Source organism: Cryptomeria japonica, chromosome 3 (genome assembly GCF_030272615.1).
Source record: "Cryptomeria japonica chromosome 3, Sugi_1.0, whole genome shotgun sequence".
Taxonomy (NCBI): Eukaryota; Viridiplantae; Streptophyta; class Pinopsida; order Cupressales; family Cupressaceae; genus Cryptomeria; species Cryptomeria japonica.
The window spans coordinates 556972202-556994896 of NC_081407.1; the positions used below are offsets into that span (position 1 = coordinate 556972202).

Consider the following 22695-nt stretch of genomic DNA (forward strand, 5'->3'; position numbering starts at 1 on the left):
CATGTGTTGTGGATGTTGTTTCTCTTTCTGTTTTATGCATTAAGTTGTATCGGTAATACTATAATTGTTAATCTGTTTTACCGGCACTGAGTTTTAAGCTGGAATAATTTGTTTTGGTTATAATTAATTGACAACTGATTCACCCCCCCCCCTCTCGGTTGTCCTTCCCGGTTCCTAACTATTGGTATCAGAGCCTAGTCCTCTTTTTGCAGAAGCCTAACAGCTTGAGGAGATCCTATGGCAGCAAATATCTTCAAGAAGGACAGTCCCAAATTTGATGGAACTAACTATGGTATATGGAAGAACAGAATGGAGACATATCTGAACTGCATTGGAAGAGATATATGGGATGTTACAAAGAATGGCTATGTTGCTCCTAATCAGAATAACCCTAATCCACCAACCTTGGCTAAAGACTTGGAGAATGATTGCAAAGCAAGAGAAGCACTTCTGAGCGCATTATCAGATCAGCAAATCATGGGATTATCAGACAGATCTACAACAAAAGCTATTTGGGATAAACTGGAAACATTGAATGAAGGAGATTCCACTGTCAAAATAGCAAAACTGGAATGTTATCGGGTCAGGTATGAAAATTTAAAAATGGAAGAGGATGAAAGAATTTCTGCATTTATGGAAAGAGTTAATGAAATTGTTTTAGGCATACAATGTTGTGGAAGATCTTTAAGTGAAGATGAAATTGTTTCTAAAATTTTAAGAGCTTTGCCACCGGCTTACAAAATGAAAGTGACAACTATTAATGAGTTGAGAACAATGCCTAATACATCAGTATCTAGGGATACTTTGGCTGGAAAACTTTCAGCATTTGAGCTTGAAGAATTTAGTCCTGTTGCTATAGTCAAGACTGATATAGCCTTCAAAGCATCATCATCATCATCATCATCATCAGATGACAAATCTGATTGGAAAGCACTTTATGCAAAAGAACTTGAAGATATCAGAAGAGAAAATGAAGAACTTGAAGAACTTGAAGCACTATTTGCAAGGAAGATGCCTAAAGGTGCAACAGGAAGTAAGTATGAAGGTAAAGCACCTTTCAAAAGTTTTAATTGCAATAAAGTTGGTCATATGGCGTCTAGGTGTCTTGATAGACATTCAAGACTAAGAGATGAGGCAAAGAGAACATATAAACCTAACCCTGAATATCAGAGATACAAATTTAGGAAAAACAGAGATAAGTCATGTTACTGTGCAGATGAAGGTGTTACAGATGATTCTGATGAAGATCCAACAGATAGTGGATGGGCATTTGTTGCAATAATTAAGATCAACCAACACCTATTGTTAAACCGGTAGAGCAAGCATTAACAACAAAAATTGAAGAAAAGGATGAATGGATCATTGATAGTGGATGCTCGCATCATATGACTGGTGATAAAAGCAAATTCTTATCATTACAGTAATATCATGGAGGTCTAGTACGATTTGGAGATGACAAAGCTTGTTCAATCAAAGGAAGAGGCACTATATCTTTGGATGGTAAGCACAATACTGACAATGTTTATTATGTTGAAGGTTTAAAGCATAATCTTTTGAGTGTTGGTCAGTTAGTGGGAAAAGGATTTCAATTACAATTCAAGAATGGAAATTGCAAAATCATAAACCGAACTGGATTGGAAATTGCAACCGGTAATCAGACTAAAGGTAATATCTTTCATTTGAATACCAGCGATAAGACATGTTTGATTGCTCAGATTGATGAAAGTTGGTTATGGCATAAAAGACTGTCATGTGAATTTTGATTGCATTGTAAAAATCTATTCAACCAAGGTAGTGTTGACGTGTATTTTGTACACTATCAAACACAGAATAAAATACCTAAAGGTACCTTATCTTCTCTTGAATAAAGCCTCTGATTGCTGAAGATGTCGCGAAAAGGATCAATCAGGATGACTCCAAGGTTCTTGTATGTAGGGTCTCTACGTGTGGATAAGCTCTCTGTGGTATGATGTGATTTGCTGGAATCACAAGGGGACTTACACTTGATGCCTGAACTTCTGATTTGCTTTGAATATTGCTGGACACAGGATTTTACTATCTTCGATTTGAAAAAAGAAAAAAAGATGAGGGCGAGGAAAGGATCTAATCCTAACACTAAGAATGTAGGAGCAATGATTGATCTTTGATGAAATTCTAACTAGGTCTTGTTTTGACATCGCAGGACCATCTCCACAAGGCTAGTGCGATCTTCGAAGGAAAGCTTTATGATGTTCAAATCATCACTGCAGGCATAGACACCATCACGCTGATGCATATCAATGAAGAAGCGATAATTGAAGTTAGGCTTAAGCTGAACGATTCCAGTTGACTACGCAAGGCAAGTCTGCAATCAACAAACTGCTAGTAGTATGGATATACGAATTTCACCATCAATCAAGCACATTTCTTCCACTCATCTAATAACATGAAATCAAATATGAGAAGTATAAAGACCATGCAAATTGTCGAATCGACCCATAAATTTCACCATTTCTTCAATGAAGTTACAAGTCTCTTACAACAACATCTTGGCAACAATCTTTGCCTTCTCTCTCTACTCTACTCTAATTGCTATTCTCTCTCTATCTTCTAACTGCTTCTAACTATATTCTAACTCTAACTATCACCTTTACAAAATGAAATGCCAGGGCTTATATAGTGCCCTCAATACAATTCGATGACTTAGATCAATTTGAGATCAATGGCCAAGATTCAACAATGAAAACCCTAATTAGGGTTTGTTACAACCATTACATAACATTTAATGCTTGACCAATGATAAAATTGTATTGCTTGGACACATGTCCTCTCTAGAAAATTCCACCAATGGATAGCTGGGGTAGGTACATCGGAGTTTGCGCCACCTTCCATGAGTTAGGTACATTGAATTTGGAAATGCTGAGGTGGACCACACTGATTGGAGAAGTGATGACTAGGATGCCACCTCGTCTGACACTTGTAACTTGGTAAATATTCAACTTGATGTTGTTGAGAAGCTAGCTTTAATTAATTCATCTGGAACTATCTACTTCAACGAACCCTTTGTTCTAACTTCTTGTGTCCTTGATGTGCAGGATGATTGATGTACCTCGACCTGGAATACTGGATTGGAGAAGTCGCCCTTGATGATGTTAGTCCAAAGAAGGCCGTCCTTGTCGATGCTAGGCTGGAGGAGGTCGCCCTTGTCCTTGCTTGACCGTCCTTGATCTGGCTTGATTTTCCTTGAGGAGAGTCTTCCGACTTGTGGATCTTTCGAGCTTGGGAGTCGCCATCTTGGTACCTACACAACATTTCACAATTAATAATATATCTTGAAATCTAAAAATTAAACTTTAAAAGGAAGATTCAAAATTTTAATTAGGAAACTTCATGATAAATCTTGAGTTATCATTTCCTAATTAACCATGTAATACTTAGATTTTTCCAAAAAATGTCTAAAAAATCAAACCTTGAATAAGGGTGTCAAGATGATTTCGCCATACCTCCTCTTGAGTATTAACTCTAAGAAATGATGTAAAAATAGATGAATTCGCTAGGCAAAATGTAGATCAAGACTCCCTTTAGCAAAATGCGCCCCCTTTAGCTTGGAAAAGAACTCCATCTTCCACTAGCTTCTTCAAGATCTGGAAATTCGCCTTCAAATACCTTCAAAACATCTGGAATTTATCCTCCAATCTAGCAAGAAATACGCCTCTCCAATAGCCTTCAAGATGAATTTCGCCCTTCTTAGTCTCCACTCCTGGTAGAAATTCGCTCCTCAAATTGCTCTTCCAAATCGCACTTGAAATGATGAGTGAATGATTTGAATAATGAAAAACATGCCTCAAATATATAGAGCGCTCACCATTTTATTTCCATGGGCCGACTTGGAAAAATAGGCCAAAAGATAAATAAAAATTAATAAAAGAAGAGGCCGACTTGATAAAAACATTAAATAATACCCCAAGCGCTCCAATTTTATTTTATTATTTTTTTTAAAATAATAATAATTAATTTTAAATGCCTTTATAATTAAAAAATTCGATTTTTTTAGGCTCAAAATTAATTATTAAATACCATGCGCTTTTATTAAATGCTAAAAATATTTCAAGGTTTTATCGAATCTGGCATTTAATGTAATTTGAAGGATATTTGGCGCCCAATCATGAAAAATAATGGCTATTAACAAGATCGCTCTGGTCCCTTGGTGAGGGACAGGAGCGATCTCATTCTAGACCTCACACTTCTTGTTTTTTACGTCCAAGACCTCATTTTTGACGTCCAAGATGGCATTTTTACTTAGAATTTCGAGTTCAATTTATTCGATCTTTGAAATGAGTGCACTTTAAAGCATTTTCGCCCTGGTGCCTTGGTGAGGGACAGGAGCTATTTTGCAAATCCAAGCTTATCCGTCCTTTGTTAGCCTTCCAAATTATATTCAATGGATAAATCATGTTCTCCTTGGTCTCTTCAAATCATAAAATTGTCTTGATCCTGCAAGAACAGTGCAAATTTGAAATTCAAGCTCCGGTCCTTCAGTGAGGGACGGGAGCACTTTTGCAATTACAAGCCAATTCGTCCTTTGCTAGCTTCGAAAATTATCTTCAACGGATCGACTGCGTCTTCCTTCACCCACCTCAAACGTAAAACTTGTTTTTCTCTTGCTCGAATCTTGTCTTGAGGGAAAATCGCTCTGGTCCCTTGGAGAGGGACAGGAGCGCCCTAGCCAGTCACCTTGGTCCCTTGGAGAGGGACAGGGGCGAACTTGTTACTTAGGCCGATTTTCTTCATTGTGGCGTACCTAAGTTATATTCAACGGGCAAAACATACTTCCCTTGACCTCCTCAAATCGCGAAACCACTCAAATCTTGCAAGGATAATGCGAAATTGGAATTCAAGCTCCGGTCCTTCAGTGAGGGACAGGAGCGATTTTTGCTCTCAGGGCCAAATCTTTTTACTTTTCACTTCAAATTTCCTTCGCTGAGGAAAATATCATCTCTTTACACGCCATGAATAAAAGTTCGAGTCCAAACAAGGTCTAAAAATGTGTATATGAATAAAATCGCTTTGGTCCCTTGGTGAGGGACAGGAGCGAATTTACCTTTCTAGACAAATACTCCATCATTTCATCGTCCTTAATCAAGTCTGGATGCTCTATCACGTTCATTTTGTCCTCCATCATGCCTTTGATGTCTCAATTTGTCCAAACGAGGTCAGGAATGACTCCACTAAGCTTTTTCGCTCTGGACCCTTGGTGAGGGACATGAGCGATTCGCCTTGGACCCTTGGAGAGGGACAGGAGCGCTTTTCGCTCTGGATCCTCAGCGAAGGAGAGGAGCGAAATTTGACTTTAAGTTATATTCCATATATACTTTCAGGATGTTTGAGAGTGGTTTTGGACCTCCAGGAGTTATATTGCAAAATCTAGTTTTTTGAGGTTTTTCAGTTTCCAGACTTAGTCAAATTTCAGGATCAGGACATTCCAGACTTAGCCAAATTTCAGGATCAGGACATCACTCAAGCCGGACTTGCTATCCTATTGATTTCCCCGACAACACTCAAAAATGCAAAGGCTAACTAACAAAACCCTAAAAGACCAAAAAAACAAACCCTAAAAAGCAAAAAAGCAAGGGTCCCCATTTGCAATGGGGCGATGTGTGAAAACGTCACAACAAGTAGTAAGGGATTTACGTAAGATTGTGAAACCTCATAATCCGGTATGTAAGGAATGTCAAATGGGAAAGCAAGTTAGAACAACATTTAAGAGCATTTATGAGAAATCCAATAATAATCTTGATTTAATTCACATTGATTTATGTGGTCCAGCAATAACAAGAAGTCCTCAGGGTGATAGATACTTTATGCTAATAATTGATGATTATTCTAGAATGTGTTGGGTTAGTTTTCTCAGGGAGAAATCAGAAGCTTTTGGGAGATTCAAGATATACAAAGCAATGGTAGAGAATAAAACCGACAAGAAAATATAATGTTTGAGATCCGATCAAGGAGGAGAATTCACATATAGGGAATTCAATGCATTTTGCGAAGAGAATGGAATCAAAAGACAACTATCAACACCCCTGACACTCCAGCAGAATGGAGTTTTGGAAAGGAAGAACAAAACTATACTGAATGTAGCAAGAACCATGATGATGGAAGCAAATCTACCTCATATGTACTGGAGAGAAGTAGTAAATACAACATTCTATACTTTCAACAAAGTTCACATCAAAGGTGAAACCGGTAAGAGCCCTTATGAACTATGGTTCGGTCATATTCCTACTCTTAAATATTTCAGAATATTTGGAAGCAAATGCTATATTAAGAGAGATGAGTCTATTGGCAAATTTGATCCTAGAAGTGTTGAAGGAATATTTCTTGGTTATTCAACTAGAAGCAAGACATATAGATGTTATAATAAAAGATTGCAGAAAATCATTGAAAGTACTAGTGTGAAAATAGATAAACATTTTAGAGGAGAATCAAGATCTATAGGTTTTGAACCGGAAGTAGAAATGATTATAAATGAACCGACACGGATTGCAGCAGAACATAATGAAGAACCAGTCACACCGACATCATCAGAGAACACAATTGTGATTGAAGAACAACCTGTGAATGGAAATCAGAATAAACCTAGGTATGTAAGATTGAATCATTTAGAAAATTAGATAATTGGAAATAAAAATCAAGGTGTTATAACAAGAGGAAGATTGGCAAATGAAGAGGTATGTTTAATTTCTCAAGTTGAACCAACATCAATTGTTGAAGCATGTCAGGATAAACATTGGATAAAAGCAATGGAACATGAATTAGAACAGATTGAAAAGAATAGTACTTGGACATTAGTTCCTCGGCCTAAAGACAACAATGTAATTGGAACTAAATGGGTATTTAGAAATAAACTTAATGAAGACGGTGAAGTAATCAGAAACAAAGCAAGATTAGTTTGTAAAGGTTATTTTCAGAAAGAAGGAATTGATTATAATGAAACCTTTGCACCGGTAGCCAGAATTGAAGCAGTAAGACTATTTCTTGCATTTGCAGCTCACAAGAACTATAAGGTTTATCAGATGGATGTAAAATGTGCATTTTTGAATGGAGATCTTGAAGAAGAAGTTTACATTGAGCAGCCTGATGGATTTTCATTAACAGATGATAAGGATATGGTTTGCAGATTAAGAAAAGCTTTATATGGATTGAAGCAAGCTCCCAGAGCTTGGTATGTTAGACTGGATAAATATCTTTTAAAGCTTGGATACACAAAAGGTAATGCTAACAATAATTTGTATAACAAAATTACCAATGATGATATTTGGTTATTGAAGTATTTGTGGATGATATCATTTTTGGAGGAGAAGAAGAGCTATGCAAAGACTTTGCTAATAAGATGCAGGAAGAATTTGAAATGTCTATGATTGGAGAGATAAATTTTTTTCTAGGTTTGCAGATTTCTCAAACAGATAAAGGTATATTCATTTGTCAAACAAAATACTTGAAGGAACTTTTGAAGAAATTTGGAGTGGAAAACTCTAAACCGGTAAGCACTCCAATGACTACAACAGATAAATTGACATCAAAGGATGATTCAGCTCCTATAAATCTGACAAGGTACAAATCTATGATTGGAGGGTTACTATATTTGACACAAACCAGACTTGATATAATGAATGCAGTATGTATTGTTTCAAGATTTCAAAGCAATCCTAAAGAAAATCATGAAACTGCAGTAAAAATGGTTTTTCGGTACCTGCAAGGCACAACAAATCTTGGTTTATGGTATCGTAAGGATGACAATTTTGAGTTATGTGCATATACAGATGCAAATTGGGCAGGAGATGTGGATGATAGAAAGAGTACCACTGGCGGTGCATTCTTTCTTGGCAGAAGATTAATTTCATGGATCAGCAAGAAGCAAACCTGCACATCATTATCTACAACAGAAGCAGAATATGTTGCAGCAGCAACTAATTGCACTCAGGTATTATGGATCAAGCAAATGTTGAAGGATATCAAAGTAAAATGCAAAGAATCGGTAATTATTTACTGTGATAATTCAACAACAATAGATATATCAAAGAATCCGGTATTTCACTCTAAAACAAAGCATGTTTCTATTAAGTATAATTTTCTAAAAGAAAACGTTGAAGCAAATGAAGTAAGATTGGTTTATGTGAACACTAAAGAGCAAATTGCAGATATTTTTACAAAGCCTTTGCCTAAGGAAACATTTGAATATCTCAGAGAGAAGCTTGGGGTAATCACCCCACAGACAGAGACCTAAATGATGCAGATTAGCATCAAACCGACAGGGACTAACAAAAAAACTTTTTTCCGGCTTGATGAAGGAGAGCTACTGCTCAGAGGGAGTAGTTAGCTGTATGTTATGTTTTGATTTTGTTTTTTAACTGCTTTGGCATTTGATGTCAAAGGGGGAGAGTTGTCTATGGAAAAACATTGTACTTTGAAGATGTATTTTGGTTTTGGTTATACTATTTCTGTTTTTGGCACAAAACTTTGTGATTAATCTATTTAGGGGAGATTGTTGGCATTATGTTTTTGGCACTTAGATGTTTTTCCATCTAGTGTTGCCATCAATGCCAAAGGGGGAGATTGTTGGTATTATGGATGACTTCGTCATGTGTTGCATTGGTTTTGTCATTGATGTCAACACTTATCTTTCTGGAGGTCACATTGTTGATTTGGCACTCTGGTTATATTGGTTTGTTGATGAACCGACACATTGTGGTCCCGGTGTGGATATTGGCTTATGCACAATTACCGATATATGTTTCACTGGTAGCTCAGGAAGTTGATGATGACTTGTTATCATCTGCAGATCATTTGGTTATGTCGAAGACATGGATTGGATGTTTGCATTTGGTGTTTTGCATATTGGGCTAATCGGGTTCACATATTTGCCTTAACCGGCAGATAGGTCTAGGTTATGAACCGGCATAGGAAAACATGTTCCAGATGAACACGACACGATTTGGAAATGATTTATTGATTGGATAATGTGTAAATGTATTCAGGCCGATATATTGTATTGCACCAAGGCTTAGTTTGTAATTGATTTAAATGTAATATCTTTTGGGAGCCGACCTAATGATTAGGTCTTAGGTTTTGTGTACATAATTGTAAGATCTTATTTGGAAGAAAAGGGTGAGTGTGTGTATATTGAAGATCATTGTGAAGAGCGAAAATAAGCAGATCCTTGTGCAAATCACACAAATATCATCTGAAGGTTGTTAAAGGTCATGAAGGTATTTGGTCCTCATGCGCAGAGCTTAAACAGGTACTGAATCCGGCATTGAAGATGCTAGATTGAGGTAGTACATTGTTATTGGATTTAACCATCCAACTTTGTAGTCAGTGTGACTCCTAATTTTGTGATTGAGCAGTGAGCTCTAGGTGGTTGGCTTTTCTGCATGTGCAGATTCCATTATTGTATTCACTTACTATCTGCAGTAGTATCATCTGATTGTGGGTAAGGTTTCCCACTGTGGTTTTTCCCCTTACAGGGTTTCCACGTCAAAATCTTTGTGTCATGTGTTGTGGATGTTGTTTCTCTTTCTGTTTTATGCATTAAGTTGTACTGGTAATACTATAACTGTTAATCTGTTTTACCGGCACTGAGTTTTAAGTTGGAATAATTTGTTTTGGGTTATAATTTATTGACAACTGATTCACCCCCCCGCCCCCTCTCAGTTGTCCTTCCCGGTTCCTAACACAATTAACTTGCAAAGATCAATTGCAAGAGAATTCTTTCCTTCAAGTCTCACTTATCAATATGAATTATGATCTATGATACCACTTATGAATGTATAAATTATGCAATTGATTATATATATATATGTTTCATAGAACAATATATATATTAGATATTGATCACTGCTGTATCTGATATAACTTGTAACAATTATGCAAGGATGATCTTGATGTTCAATATGATATTGGCCTTTCTGATTTGACAATGGAGAGTATGCTATATTAGATTCCTATCGCCTATAGCGATGAATTGCTGTTTCTGATTTCAATCCTTAAATATATGCAATCTATATTTGATGATATCGCTTGTAGCAATATGTAGCTGTTTCAGATATGAATATGTATTCTTGCAGCAATGATAATGATGCTGTATCTGCTATGGTCAATTTGCACTTGCAACAATGGTGCTGTCTCTGAATAATGCCTTCAAACTATGCAACTGAAATATGCCAAGAGCTTGATGCTCTACGAGCAGATCCAATAAAAGATACACAGAAATAAAGGTTTCCAAATTGATGATTGATAGAATGGATTGGATATCCATTATATATCTTGTAAACTTGGATGTAACATCCTTTGGTGGTGAAGAGACATATCCCCTTAATCGCCTCTTGTCATAAATAATGATTAATGCTTCTAAATCTCACCGGTTAAGTGTTCTAATTGTTATTATTGTTTGTAATTACTTCCTTAATCGTTTCACTCAAAGAATTATACAGATTAGTCTATTATGCAAATCGCACCCCTTTATAGGAAATCAAGTTGTTAATCGATGGTGGCTTGTTAAGGTTTTTAATCAAACTGTTGATTATTTATTTTCAAACCTTAATCGGATCTTTAACCCTGGACCAGCAATGGTGGTAGTGAGAAAATCGTATATCTTTTTATGTCTTATTCCTGAAAGTACTTTGTCTGAAACCGTATGACAGCGATGGCAAGGAATGGATATATGTATGGTCGATGAGGCATTGATATAGGCATTGATATGTGCTGCCTTCATTATAAAGAGGGATTTATATAGGAGATCTTCATCACTACTTGTGTATCCTTAGTATTCTGAGTACTGCTTCAGTATGGATCTTATTTGACATCATGTACTTGGTGTGTTGCATGCTCATGAAGCCTTTCTCCCTTGATGAATGGATACATATTGCCTTGCTTGTCTTCATTACATCTTGATCTATTGTGCTTCTCTTGGAGACCTGATAGGAAAATCGTTAAGTCTTATGGAATAAGATGATTTTCCACAATGTTTCTATGTTATAATCGATATAAGTATGCAGCTAACTATTAGTACTATGTTCAAATTGTTATCTTCTAACTTCTAGCTAATTGAAGATGCTAATCAAGGCTGCCCGCCCTTGATCACCTAGTTGTTTATTGTTGGTTAACTTTCTAGGTTAAAGATGGAGACATCACATTTACATTGATAAAAACAGAAATTATAATATATAGTAGTGAAAGGAAAATGAAAAAGTTAAAAAATAAAATGATGTGCACCTGAGATAAAATATTTATTGCTAGAGATTGCAGGTGAATAGAGCCTTAGCTACATAGGTACCACCATTAATGAGTCTCTTTCTTGTACTTGTTTCAAAAAGCTTAAACATAATGATTTATAGATGTGAAGTGCCAAGTTCACTCAATACAACACTCTATATGCACATTTGTGAATGTTCTTTTGAATGTAGCCTTGTACCCAATAGCAATCTCATCATCTCTATATGGTGCTATCCTGGTCGACAAGGAAACACCAAGCTCTTCACATTTAGTCACCATTTATTTATTTGAATTTATTGGAAGGAGGCTTTCCAAAGCAATCTCGGCAATCATAATCTGTTAACTTGTTGAGTTGAGATAATTTAAGAGTTCAAATATTTTGAGTGATTGACCGATCAAAGTTTGGAGAAATAATCGTGGGAACATGTAAAAATCACTTATAACACTTCTAGAGGAAATGTGTGAAAGCTTGTTATTAGATTTCAAATATATATCTTGCATGCATGTGTGACAAGAGGCTATCATGCATCCTCTCTTCTGTGAATGCATGTGTGACAAGTGTTGATGTAGTCTAGGCAAGGGGGTCCAATGAAGGATGAACTAACCTAATAACCCAACACTCAATCAACTCATGCATCACAATGAAGGCGAAATGCTACACATGCATGCTACATTACACAAATTCCTTGTAATAGGCTTACAACATGCTTAGAACAACGTCATATCATATATTTCAATAATGCACCACAATATTATTCTTCCTCCTTTGTAACTCCTCTCATGCAAAGCTAGCTTCACAGCTTGACTCTTCCCCCTTCAATGGTGGATCTATCTCTATTCCCTATTACTTCTCAACTTAGGGTTCTCTCTCTAAAAGGAATTGCACTGCCCCAGCAACAATCCTATTAGAAAGCGGCGAATTTTCTTGCAAAGTTAACAATTGTTCCAAAATGAAACTACTAAGATTGTGACTGCCAATCGAAAATGCCCATGCACAACCTGCATAGCATTAAAGAAGCTAAGGTAACCAATATAATGGGCTGCCATATGGGGGAGATAGGAAATATTTGCGAAGAAGAAAAAAAGAAACATTATGGCCCAAATAAATTGTTTGGCATCAATGAATAATAGTGTATCACCTTGACAAAGTTAGGCCATGCTTAAATGACAAAAGAAAGCTCACGACCCAACAAAGAAATAAACATCAATCTAGGAGAAGTGTCTAAATGAATATTAATCAGCATCATAGTAGGAAAAATAGAGATATATGACAAGAATATGTGATAAGCAGCCAAACATAATGATTAGCTTTTAATGTTGTCAAAGAAAGAAAATATGACTGTCATGCTCAATTTTTTTCTTAGATAACACAAAAAAAAGTATATTTCTAAATAAAAATTCAACCTTTTTTAGTTCCTGCCAATCCAGGATACTATTGCATCCATCTATTCTAATTTTTTGATTGGTTTAACCAATCATCACAAAGAATTTCGTACCTTATTAAAGGCAATTCTGCATTTAAATCTGTCGGAGCATTAATAGTTTGCTGCACGATTTGTCAGGACTGGCCACTTATCGTTTGCAAAACAAAGTAAAACAAAAAAGTAGAGTACACTTTAATGAGATCTTAAATTGGTCTAGGGGAAGAGCACCAGTAGTTGAGCACCCTAACTTCGCGCTTCTCAAAATCCTACGTGGAAATTCCAAATCACTCCCAATTTTTTACAGTAGCTTACTTGGCAAGTGCCCTGCTTATAACTAAGCTTTCAGCACCACATCATCAAGTATGGTGCCACATTAGCATGCTTTTTGCCAAGGTGTCAAAAAAAAAAAAAAAAAAAGTGAGACCATTAGGCGTGAGAGGCCCCAATAGTTGTGCAGCTGATATGACATCACCTGATTGGTTACTTTTTACAATATTAGTACATTTCATAACAACTATTGGTACATTTCTTAACAAAAAATGATATTTTATGTTTCAAACAATACGTTTTATTTGTTCAATTTTTGGAACAAAAGGTATCAACTACTGGTGCTCTTCCCCTAGCAAAAAATTTATTTTGAAAATTATAATAACAATAATAACATGGAGTGGTAGCTGTCCACCAATATACACCCATATTATTATAATACCTCTAGATGTTTAAATAGTACCTCTTCTTTCTTAAAAATAATAATTAGCCAATAGGCTATTATATGAGAGAAACTGCCAATGGATTTCCTCATGTCTTACGTCGAGAATTTTTTCCGTCCAAATTTACGTTTTCGGTACGGTCTTTGCGTGTTCAGCGATGTCCTCTGACGCAAGTAAACTTTACCAGTAAATGTTATGTCGATGGAGTAGGTATAAGGAGGTGGATTGTTACTTTCTATGCTGGTTTACAGTCAACACGATATAAATATAACAAAAAATCTGGAGTCAAACGTACACAATCTATGTTGGCTTTTTCAATAAAAGTTTGATGGAACATTTGCCATCAATGTCGGTCACTTCAAACTCATTAAGTATGTCCTTGATCTATGGACCACCTCTAAATTCGCTACACTACTCTTTTTTTTCTAGGCGGCTTCTTTTTCTTTTAGAACAAAGCTTTACTCAACCGACTTTCTCCTTGCAACATTTTCTACAAATCAAAAAATGAGAAGCTTAATGGCGGACGTTTATTTTGAAGTTTGCTGCGTATGATGGCCACCTGAACATCCCTTTAATTTTTTCTACTCTCCATACTGGCAGATATCATTTATGCTATCTGCGACAATTGCAGGTAAGCTAACATCTACGGCTGTGTTTGTAAATTGGGATTCATAATCATATATGGATTTTGATCGAATAAAATTCAAATTAGATGTCATGGTTTCTTTTAAGGTAACATTCTTTCTCATGATTTCTTGACCATGGTATTATGGTATTACAGACGGTTTGTCCTGATATATAGACAAAGAATTAATGTTTTAACCTTTTGCCTTTTGTCTTTTGTTTTTTGTTTTTTGTTTTTGATTAAGCTATTTTGACTGGAGTTATGAACCAGTGAGATGACAAGGGAGGACCTCATCTCCGAGCCAAGGCGTCCTCAATGAAACACCTATATAGCGGTTTGCCCTCATATATAGACAAAGAATTAATGTTTTAACCTTTTTTTTTTTGTTTTGTTTTTGAGTAAGCGCTTTTGACTGAAGCTATGAACCAGTGAGATCACAAGGGAGAACCTCATCTCCGAGGCAAGACATCCTCAATGAAACACCTATATAGCGGTTTGCCCTGATATATAGACAAAGAATTAATGTTTGAACCTGTATTTTTTTGTTTTTTGTTTTTTGTTTGAGTGCGTGCTTTTGGCGCTTTTGACTGAAGCTATGAACCAGTGAGATCACAAGGGAGAACCTCATCTCCGAGGCAAGACATCCTCAATGAAACACCTATATAGCGGTTTGCCCTGATATATAGACAAAGAATTAATGTTTGAAATTGTATTTTTTTGTTTTTTGTTTGAGTGCGTGCTTTTGACTGGAGCTATGAACCACTGAGATCACAAGGGAGGACCTCATCTCCGAACCAAGGCATCCTCAATGAAACACTTATATAGCTTGAGAGCACCAACCATCAGTTACCTGGCCAACGAACAGGGGACAAACCATCAAGAGAGCAACTGACAATGAGCATTGACACCATATACCTTGCTTACCTCACCCTACACCTGTGCTGAGCCATCCTCGCGGTTCGTGCTACCCTTAGTATGTCGGCAACAACTGGCGGATGAACTACCCTTAGTATGTCTGGCAACAACTGGCGGATGAACATGGGTTGGATCCTTTGGACGACGAATTCCATCATTGTCAAGGGGGGCACCGTGTGAGTCCCCGCAGTCAACCACGGGCCAGGCTGGCAGTCAGCAGCAAGGCTCGAACTCAAGACCGCCTGTATAACGGGGCTCGCAGCTACCACCACGCACACATACTGAAATTTATCAAATTCCTATATTGTTTATATGATAAATCATATTATATTAATTTTTGATTTAGAATGTTTGAAGATATTAATTACTAGTGGTCCAACCGAAGCACAAGATGGAGGCACCCCTGCTCCACCAAATGTTGTTCTCACCTACCACATTGCCAAATAGAGCAGATAAACACGAACAAAATAATGGAGGTCATAAAAATAAAATTATAAATCAATAAACACGAATAAAAAGCATGAAAGAAAAGATATAGCGGTGCAATTAGATTTAGGGTTTCATTTTAGCGATGCTAAATAAAAATTTAATTATCTTCTCTTTAAAATAATCCATTCACTTTACTATATATTAGTAATTGCAATCTTTAAAGTTCATCCATGCTTGCAATCAGATTTTTAAATTATCTAATGAAATGTCTTATACAAATACTACGTCAGATCAGGGAGCTTAGTATATAAAACAAAAACAGAAATTAAATATTCGATTCATTTAAATGAGAAACTCCACCTTAAATTTTGGGTAGTTTAATACAGAATGAGAAAGTTTTCTTTCCTAATTATTCATATGTACTATGGTTACCTTGGAATGTATAATAAAAAAAATTATGCGAGTTAATAAATAAGTAAATAAATAAATATAAATATAAATCTTTAATCAATATATTTTATTAAAAAGTAGGTTTTCACTTTATTTTGGTAAATGATACTTATAATGGAAGGAGAAGGTAAGTAAAAGTTAAACAATTATATAATAATATACATTAATATAATATAATAAATATTACAATAACAATTTCATTTCGAAATCAATTAGAAATATGATTAGGGTTAGATTAAGGCTAATGGCTCACATTGTTTGATAAAGATTACAATTAATATGATGTCAAGAATTAGGGTCATTATTTCATTTATTTTAATTTAATCTAGATCTTTCAAACAAAAAAAAGTTTAAATACATCAATTTATATTAAAATATAAATTAGTAATATTATAGTATTTAGGTTAGGTTCATGTACTGCAATTTATTAATACAAAAATTAAAAATATAGTAATAAGTAGCCATTATACTATAGCATGATAACATACAATGATATAATACTAGTTTTGTATTATAAGCTTGACCTTACATGAACATAATTTCAATGTAATATTTATATTAATATTATATATAAATATTAATATTAAAAAATTATATAATATTATAGTATTATGTTTTTGAATAAGGGAAAACATGTTTTAATGGGACTAGAAACCTCATACAACAAGTTTTGAAGGGACCTGAAATCTAAAAGATTTTACTAGGATCTAGAACCCAACAAAGTAGGCTGTGCAAAGATATTAACAATGAAAACCACAGCCAAAAACCAGCACAACTGACCCAACAACTTCCAACAAAAGCAATGAAGCTGTGAAAAAAAATAGACATAGAAAACCATCAAGCCTACTAGATAAACAAGGGGTAGAAACCCCAAAGAGACAAGTTGCCTGAGGAACTACAGGCACCCCAAAACAAACAGAGCACAACTGCCCACAAGGGTTAAGACAACCCCCTCACTTAGGATTTCCCTTTGAGACCCTTCATCTGGGATCAAAGGGTCATGTCAAGAGAAGGCGAGGACCTCTTAGACCGTTTACCTTTTATTGTTATCCAACCATCTTCAACTTTAGTAGCCTCATCTTGCCACTCCAATGAATTTAACGCAAGAAAATCAGCAATTGAGGGATAGCCAACAAGCAACGAAGCTCCAATAGGCATATCAAGACTTGGGTCAAAAACACCCTTGCAAACAACAACAGGCACAGGGGCCGCTCCAACAACCTCCCTTGACACATGAACAACATCCTCAGACTTGTCAAAACCAACAACAAGGGCAGATCCAACAACATTTGACACCTCCGAACCACCGATTGAGGGATAGCCAACAAGCAACGAAGCTCCAACAAGCATAATAGCACTTGGGTTAGAAACACCCCTGGAAACAACAACAGGCACAGGGACCGCTCCAACAACCTCCCTAGACACATGAACAACACCCTCAGACCTGTCAAAACCAGCAATAGGGACAAATTCAGTAGCATTTGACAACTTCGAACCGCCGATTGGATCTGAACGAACCATCTCACTAGAGGCAAGAGGAACATCTTCAACAACATTTTCAGGAGAAATATTAGGCCTCATACCCATTTGTGAAGAGCCCTTTAACATCGTGTAATGGTGGGAGGAAGCCCCAATCCACCAAGATGGAGGCTTCTTTGCTTTAAATTTGTGTAAATCACATTTAGCCGCTACATGACCTGTCTTGATGCACCTTCTGCATCTGAAGGAAATGCCTTCATAATCCAGAGGTTGGATCCAGAAACCCTTGGGAGTCGATAGTTTAATCTCCTTGGGCAACCCCTTAGAAGCATTAATGTCCACCAAGATACGAGCGTAGGTAGAATGAAGGATATCGAGAAGACTCAACATCTACCATCAGAAAATCTCCCAAAGCATCCCCCACAACCTCAAGAAGTGAATCCACCCAAAAGTGAAGAGGGAGGTTAGGGAGTCTAACTCAGATTGACATCTTACAGAAGGATTCAAACAAAGGGACGAAGTCTTCATGCCATGGTTTAATCATCAAAGGGTAACAATTCTCCCAAATAAAAAAAATGATTGCAAAGAATAATCTTTCTGTCAGCTGCATTTTGAAACTTAGCAACAAAGAAACCCTTGGCCAGAGGGAAAATTTGCACCGAGTCTGAAATAAGGGGTTCCCACTGCTTAGAGACCCAATCATGAAGCCCTGGAAGACTAGGCCAAAAGCCTTTAAATCGACAGATAACCACATGAGAAGATAGATCATAGGCCACTTGATCTATTTCATTAATCATTTCATCATCCAAGTTAACAACAATGGAGCGACAAACAGGGAACGACTGAGTCTCCTTACCCAATCGATTTGCATACGAACTCTTGGCAGCCCCTCTAACAGCACAAGGGCTACATCCAAGACCAGGGACAACGCAGGTCGAAGGGCTACCTCTAGGACCTCCAGGACTAGGGACAACGCAGGCCGAAGGGCTACCTCCAGGACCTCCAGGACCAGGGACAACGCAGGCCGAAGGGCAACCTCCAGGACCAGGGACAACGCAGGCCAAAGGGCTTCCTCCAAGCGTCCTACCCAGAACGCAGGCCACTGGGCGGGAGTTTTTGAGCGGCAACAGTTCAAAAAAATCCCTAGCCACTAATACTTCAATTAGTATGCAATCATTGTTTTTATAGTATTATGTTAACATTATATAAGAGTTTTGATTGTGGTTAGGTTTAAAGCTCAATTAGGTTTGATGCAAAATAGGTTTGAGAATGGAACAATGGGTATCAATTGAAAACATATTTTGTTTTAGTTGTGTTTGTTAGACTTAATTATTATAAATTATTTATAATTAAAATATGAATAGTAATTAAAATATTTATGTGTGTTTGGAGATTAAATTATTGTTATATAATAATAATAATAATAAGATAATTAGTTAAAATATAACATTAATTACAACATAATATTGGTTACAATGCACTAACATAATTTATTAGCTATTGTATAAATAATATAATGAAATGTACTTATTATGCTCAATGAATGTACTTGAAACAATATACTCAAATATAGATTTGATGCATAGACATATTGGTGTAATGTCACTAACAAAGACAATGTTACACAAACATGGTCTTTTGTCGTACACATGCTACAAAGTTAATAATACAAAACTTTGTATGCTTTTCTCTCAATCATCAACAACAAACATATTTTACATAATCAACCTCTAATATTAATTGTTTTCAAACATTGTGCAAAAAAATTGAATTGTAGAAACATTTTGCACAATTTTTTGAGTTGAAACTAATTTTCATTCGTTCTCAAATTCAATTTACTTATATTTTACACAATTAATCCCAACAAAGAAATTTTTCATTTCGTACAACCTCTTGCCTCTAAAATATAATTCAAACTATATTTGACTACCGACGTAACCATTGCACCTTGTTAAGGTGCAAGTGCACGTTATAAAATATTCCATATTCAACCTGTGAATGTTGTGGGCATGTAGGAATGCCCCCATTTATAATTATAATGTGGTATGATTGGATTCCTAGAACTAGAATAAAATCGGGATAAATATTAATTATAATTTTGATATAAATTTTATTAATATTTTAATTTTAATATATATATATATATATATATATATATATATATAAAAGTGGATGACCCATTGAAATTATATTAAATCTTTATATTTTTTACATGGTGTTTGGTTCAATGAGCACTGAAGGGAAAGAACCAGTAAGAAAACCCTTCAGTATTGCTCAAGAAAACAAGAGCCTATCTATCCATTACAATAGCCCATAGGCAACCCAAATACAACCCCTGATTACATCATCAATCACATTAGATATAAAGGAAGCTTTGAAAAGCTTGTAGGAACCAGTGAAGAAGATAACACCCCAAAATGAAGCCACCACATCTTAAGCAAAATCAGTGTTAGCACCCCAAAAAACCAATCTGTCTATGCACCACATGAATCTAAGGCCCTGCAAAGAACAAAACACACAACAAAAAGGGAACCAAGAAAGAGTAATCCTGTCAACATAAAAATGGTTAGCATACATATGCCTTTCCATATAAGAAGTAGAGAAGGATGGAGAAAACCCTTAGGAAACAGGGCGAGGCCAATCCATAAAATAGTCCAAAGCAAAAGCCATATCAGTAACAACATGATTAGGAGCCATCTGCACCACCAAATAAACTGCACTTTCCAATTCCTCAGAAAAAGCCACCAACCACCAATTTTGCCAAAAAATCTCCAAATAATGCAGAGCATTGTGTAATAGGAAGAAAAGGAACAAAAAAGAATGAATGCCATACCTGCACATCTATCCGGAATATAACAGAGAAGAGGATAACCGTTGCATGATTATCTTGTCATCATAAGAGAAAATGTCCAGCAAGAGACCTCATAACAAAAGATGAAAATTCCCTCATATCTTACAACAAGCCCAATCATTAAAGCAATTGCCTAAACAACAAGGCACCCAGAGAGCATAATGATTCAACAGAAGGATCAGCTCCACTTAATGTGAAACGAAAGCTCATGGCAAGGTCACCCATATCTATCCGCAAAGAGAAGTGATTACCAAAAAAGCAGAGCATCAAAGCATTATAACAAAATTCAACCACAAAAAATAATGATTAACATAGAATATCTGATGCCAGATCAGTCCCCAAGAAGTCCAAAGGAAACCGAGGTATCCATCTACTGTGATGATAATCCCATAAACCCATCATGTAGCTTCATGGGACAAGACAATGCGAAGAAAAAAAAACCAATAATTACCAAAACTGCCAGCCGATCATAAGGTATCCTCTCTCAGACCATTTGGGAAAATAATTACACGAGAACCCAAACAATCTCACCCATATAAAATGCCAACCAACGTGGCACAAAGCTTGAAAAATAAAGAAAGACCAAAGGACAATCTCCAAACTAACAAAAGAAGAACGAAGATATCCATCAACGGGGGTATCCATAATATTAAAAAATGTAGCCATAGAACAAACATGAAAATTGACCCAAATCCCATATACTATCAAATAAATGTCAACTGGGCTTAAATTGCCCCTCCATCGTCCATACTTAATAAGGAGCTACTACCAAAAATAGCTAGAACAGAGATACTGCCATAAGGCAAGACACCATCCCCCCTATAGCCATACAAGGAAGTAAAACTCCCCACAAAGCAAGGAGATGGGGGAGGCCAACCGAACAAAAGGTAGGTCAATCCAAAAATAGAAACCACAACAAACTCTTTCCTTAATGAGGAGATTCTCCCAATAAATGTCAATAACAATGATATTGCCCCAAAGGCCAACACCCTCATTATAGGCACTTACGAAAGAACAACCACACCAAGAAAAGGGAATGAAGGAAGTTTCTGAATGGAAGGACTGTCGAGAGAGAAGTTTCATGCAGGAGATAGGAAAGTCCAAAGGGGGAAGTTCTATATAATCAGCACCTTCAACAACAACCTTGTTTGCAAGAAAATCCGCGAAAACATTAATCTCTCTAAAACAGTGAGAAATAGAGAAAGTGGAAAAACCATTAAGTTGGAGGAGAATGTGCTCCAAAATTTTTTGCAAGTGCCAAGAGAGACATTTCTTGCTAGCAACCGCTTGAAAGACCAGCATTGGATCACCTTCAATAACAATATCCTTAATGTTTAGAGAAAGAGCAAGATCAAGTCCAAAGGATAAAGCTTGAAACTCAGCCACGTTATTAGTGCCATAACCAATATATTTACCAACTGCTTTGATGATTTTTGAAGAGTGATAAAAAATAATTACCCCAATCCCAGACCTCCCCGGATTGCCCTTAGAGGCCCCATCAAACTGAAGTTTGAATGAAGGGAAAGGAGGAGGGCTCCATTTAGCCATCTTGTGCTTAAGGAGCGAAGAAAATCTGTCTGATATAACCCCATGAGAAGGCATCAAATGAAGTGAAGACCATCGCCAAGTAACCTAATTATCCCAATGAGAAAAGGACCTGAGATTATCTAAATTTTTATGAATGAAAGAAAGCATCACTTCACTAATAGAAGCTTGAATTTTACCAATTATGTCTGCCAAAGATGCAAACTTATGTTTGAAGATTCTTGAATTCGTTTCAAGCCAAAGATTCCAAATCACCAGAGATGGAGCAACAAACCAAAGAGATGAGTAGAACGAAGAGGGAAACAACAAGGGCCAGGACATAAATTGTGAAAGTAGATTTGAACAGAGAGTAGAAAACCATCCTAACATACCAAGCAACCATTACCAACATTCAGAGGCAAAAGGACATAGCAGAAAAAGGCGATCCATCGATTCCATACAATAACCACAGAAAACACAAGGAAAAACTGCTGTAATCCCAAGTCTATCCAATTGCATTCCAGTAAGGATTTTATCTTGGACCGCCAACCAAGCAAAAGCCCCTGCTTTTGGAAGACAAGCAAAATGCCAGAAAAGCTTAGTAGGCCAACAAGAAGGCATAGGGGTCTGAACCAAAAATAATTTTATTATTCACTTAATAAATTTATTATTTATTACTTTAAAAAAAACTGTTTTTATTAATATTTATATTTTGATATATTGACTTTGTATCTAGTATAATGTATTTGAATTTTTAATTTAGATTAAACATTAAAATTTAATTTAATTAGTTTTTCTTTTATGAAATTACAATAATTAGACGTTATTAGAACTAATTTATTTTATAATTATTTATCTTATTAAAAAACTTAAATAATAAATATAATATGAATAAATTAAAATTGACTTATTTATTAATATATTTTTTATTAATAACAAAATATTTATCTTTGAATATTTTAAATATATATTTTTTCAATATATATACATTTATTTTAATTAAAAAATTATCTAAAATTAAAAAAATGGGGTGCTTAC

At 35.9% G+C, this 22695-nt stretch overlaps 1 protein-coding gene across 5 annotated transcripts in view; it reads left to right on the top strand.

The window, feature by feature from the left end:
• Positions 1-22695, top strand: part of LOC131029902 (nudix hydrolase 8) — a 174840-nt gene that overhangs the window by 150572 nt on the left and 1573 nt on the right. Inside the window, exon 10 of one of the 5 annotated variants that reach the window (XM_057960570.2) lies at positions 10104-10921. The exons of the other annotated variants lie outside the window; for them this stretch is intronic. The gene's annotated coding sequence lies outside the window, so the exon portion shown is untranslated. Of the gene's footprint in view, positions 1-10103; positions 10922-22695 lie in introns of those variants that run through there. 5 annotated transcript variants of the gene reach the window in all.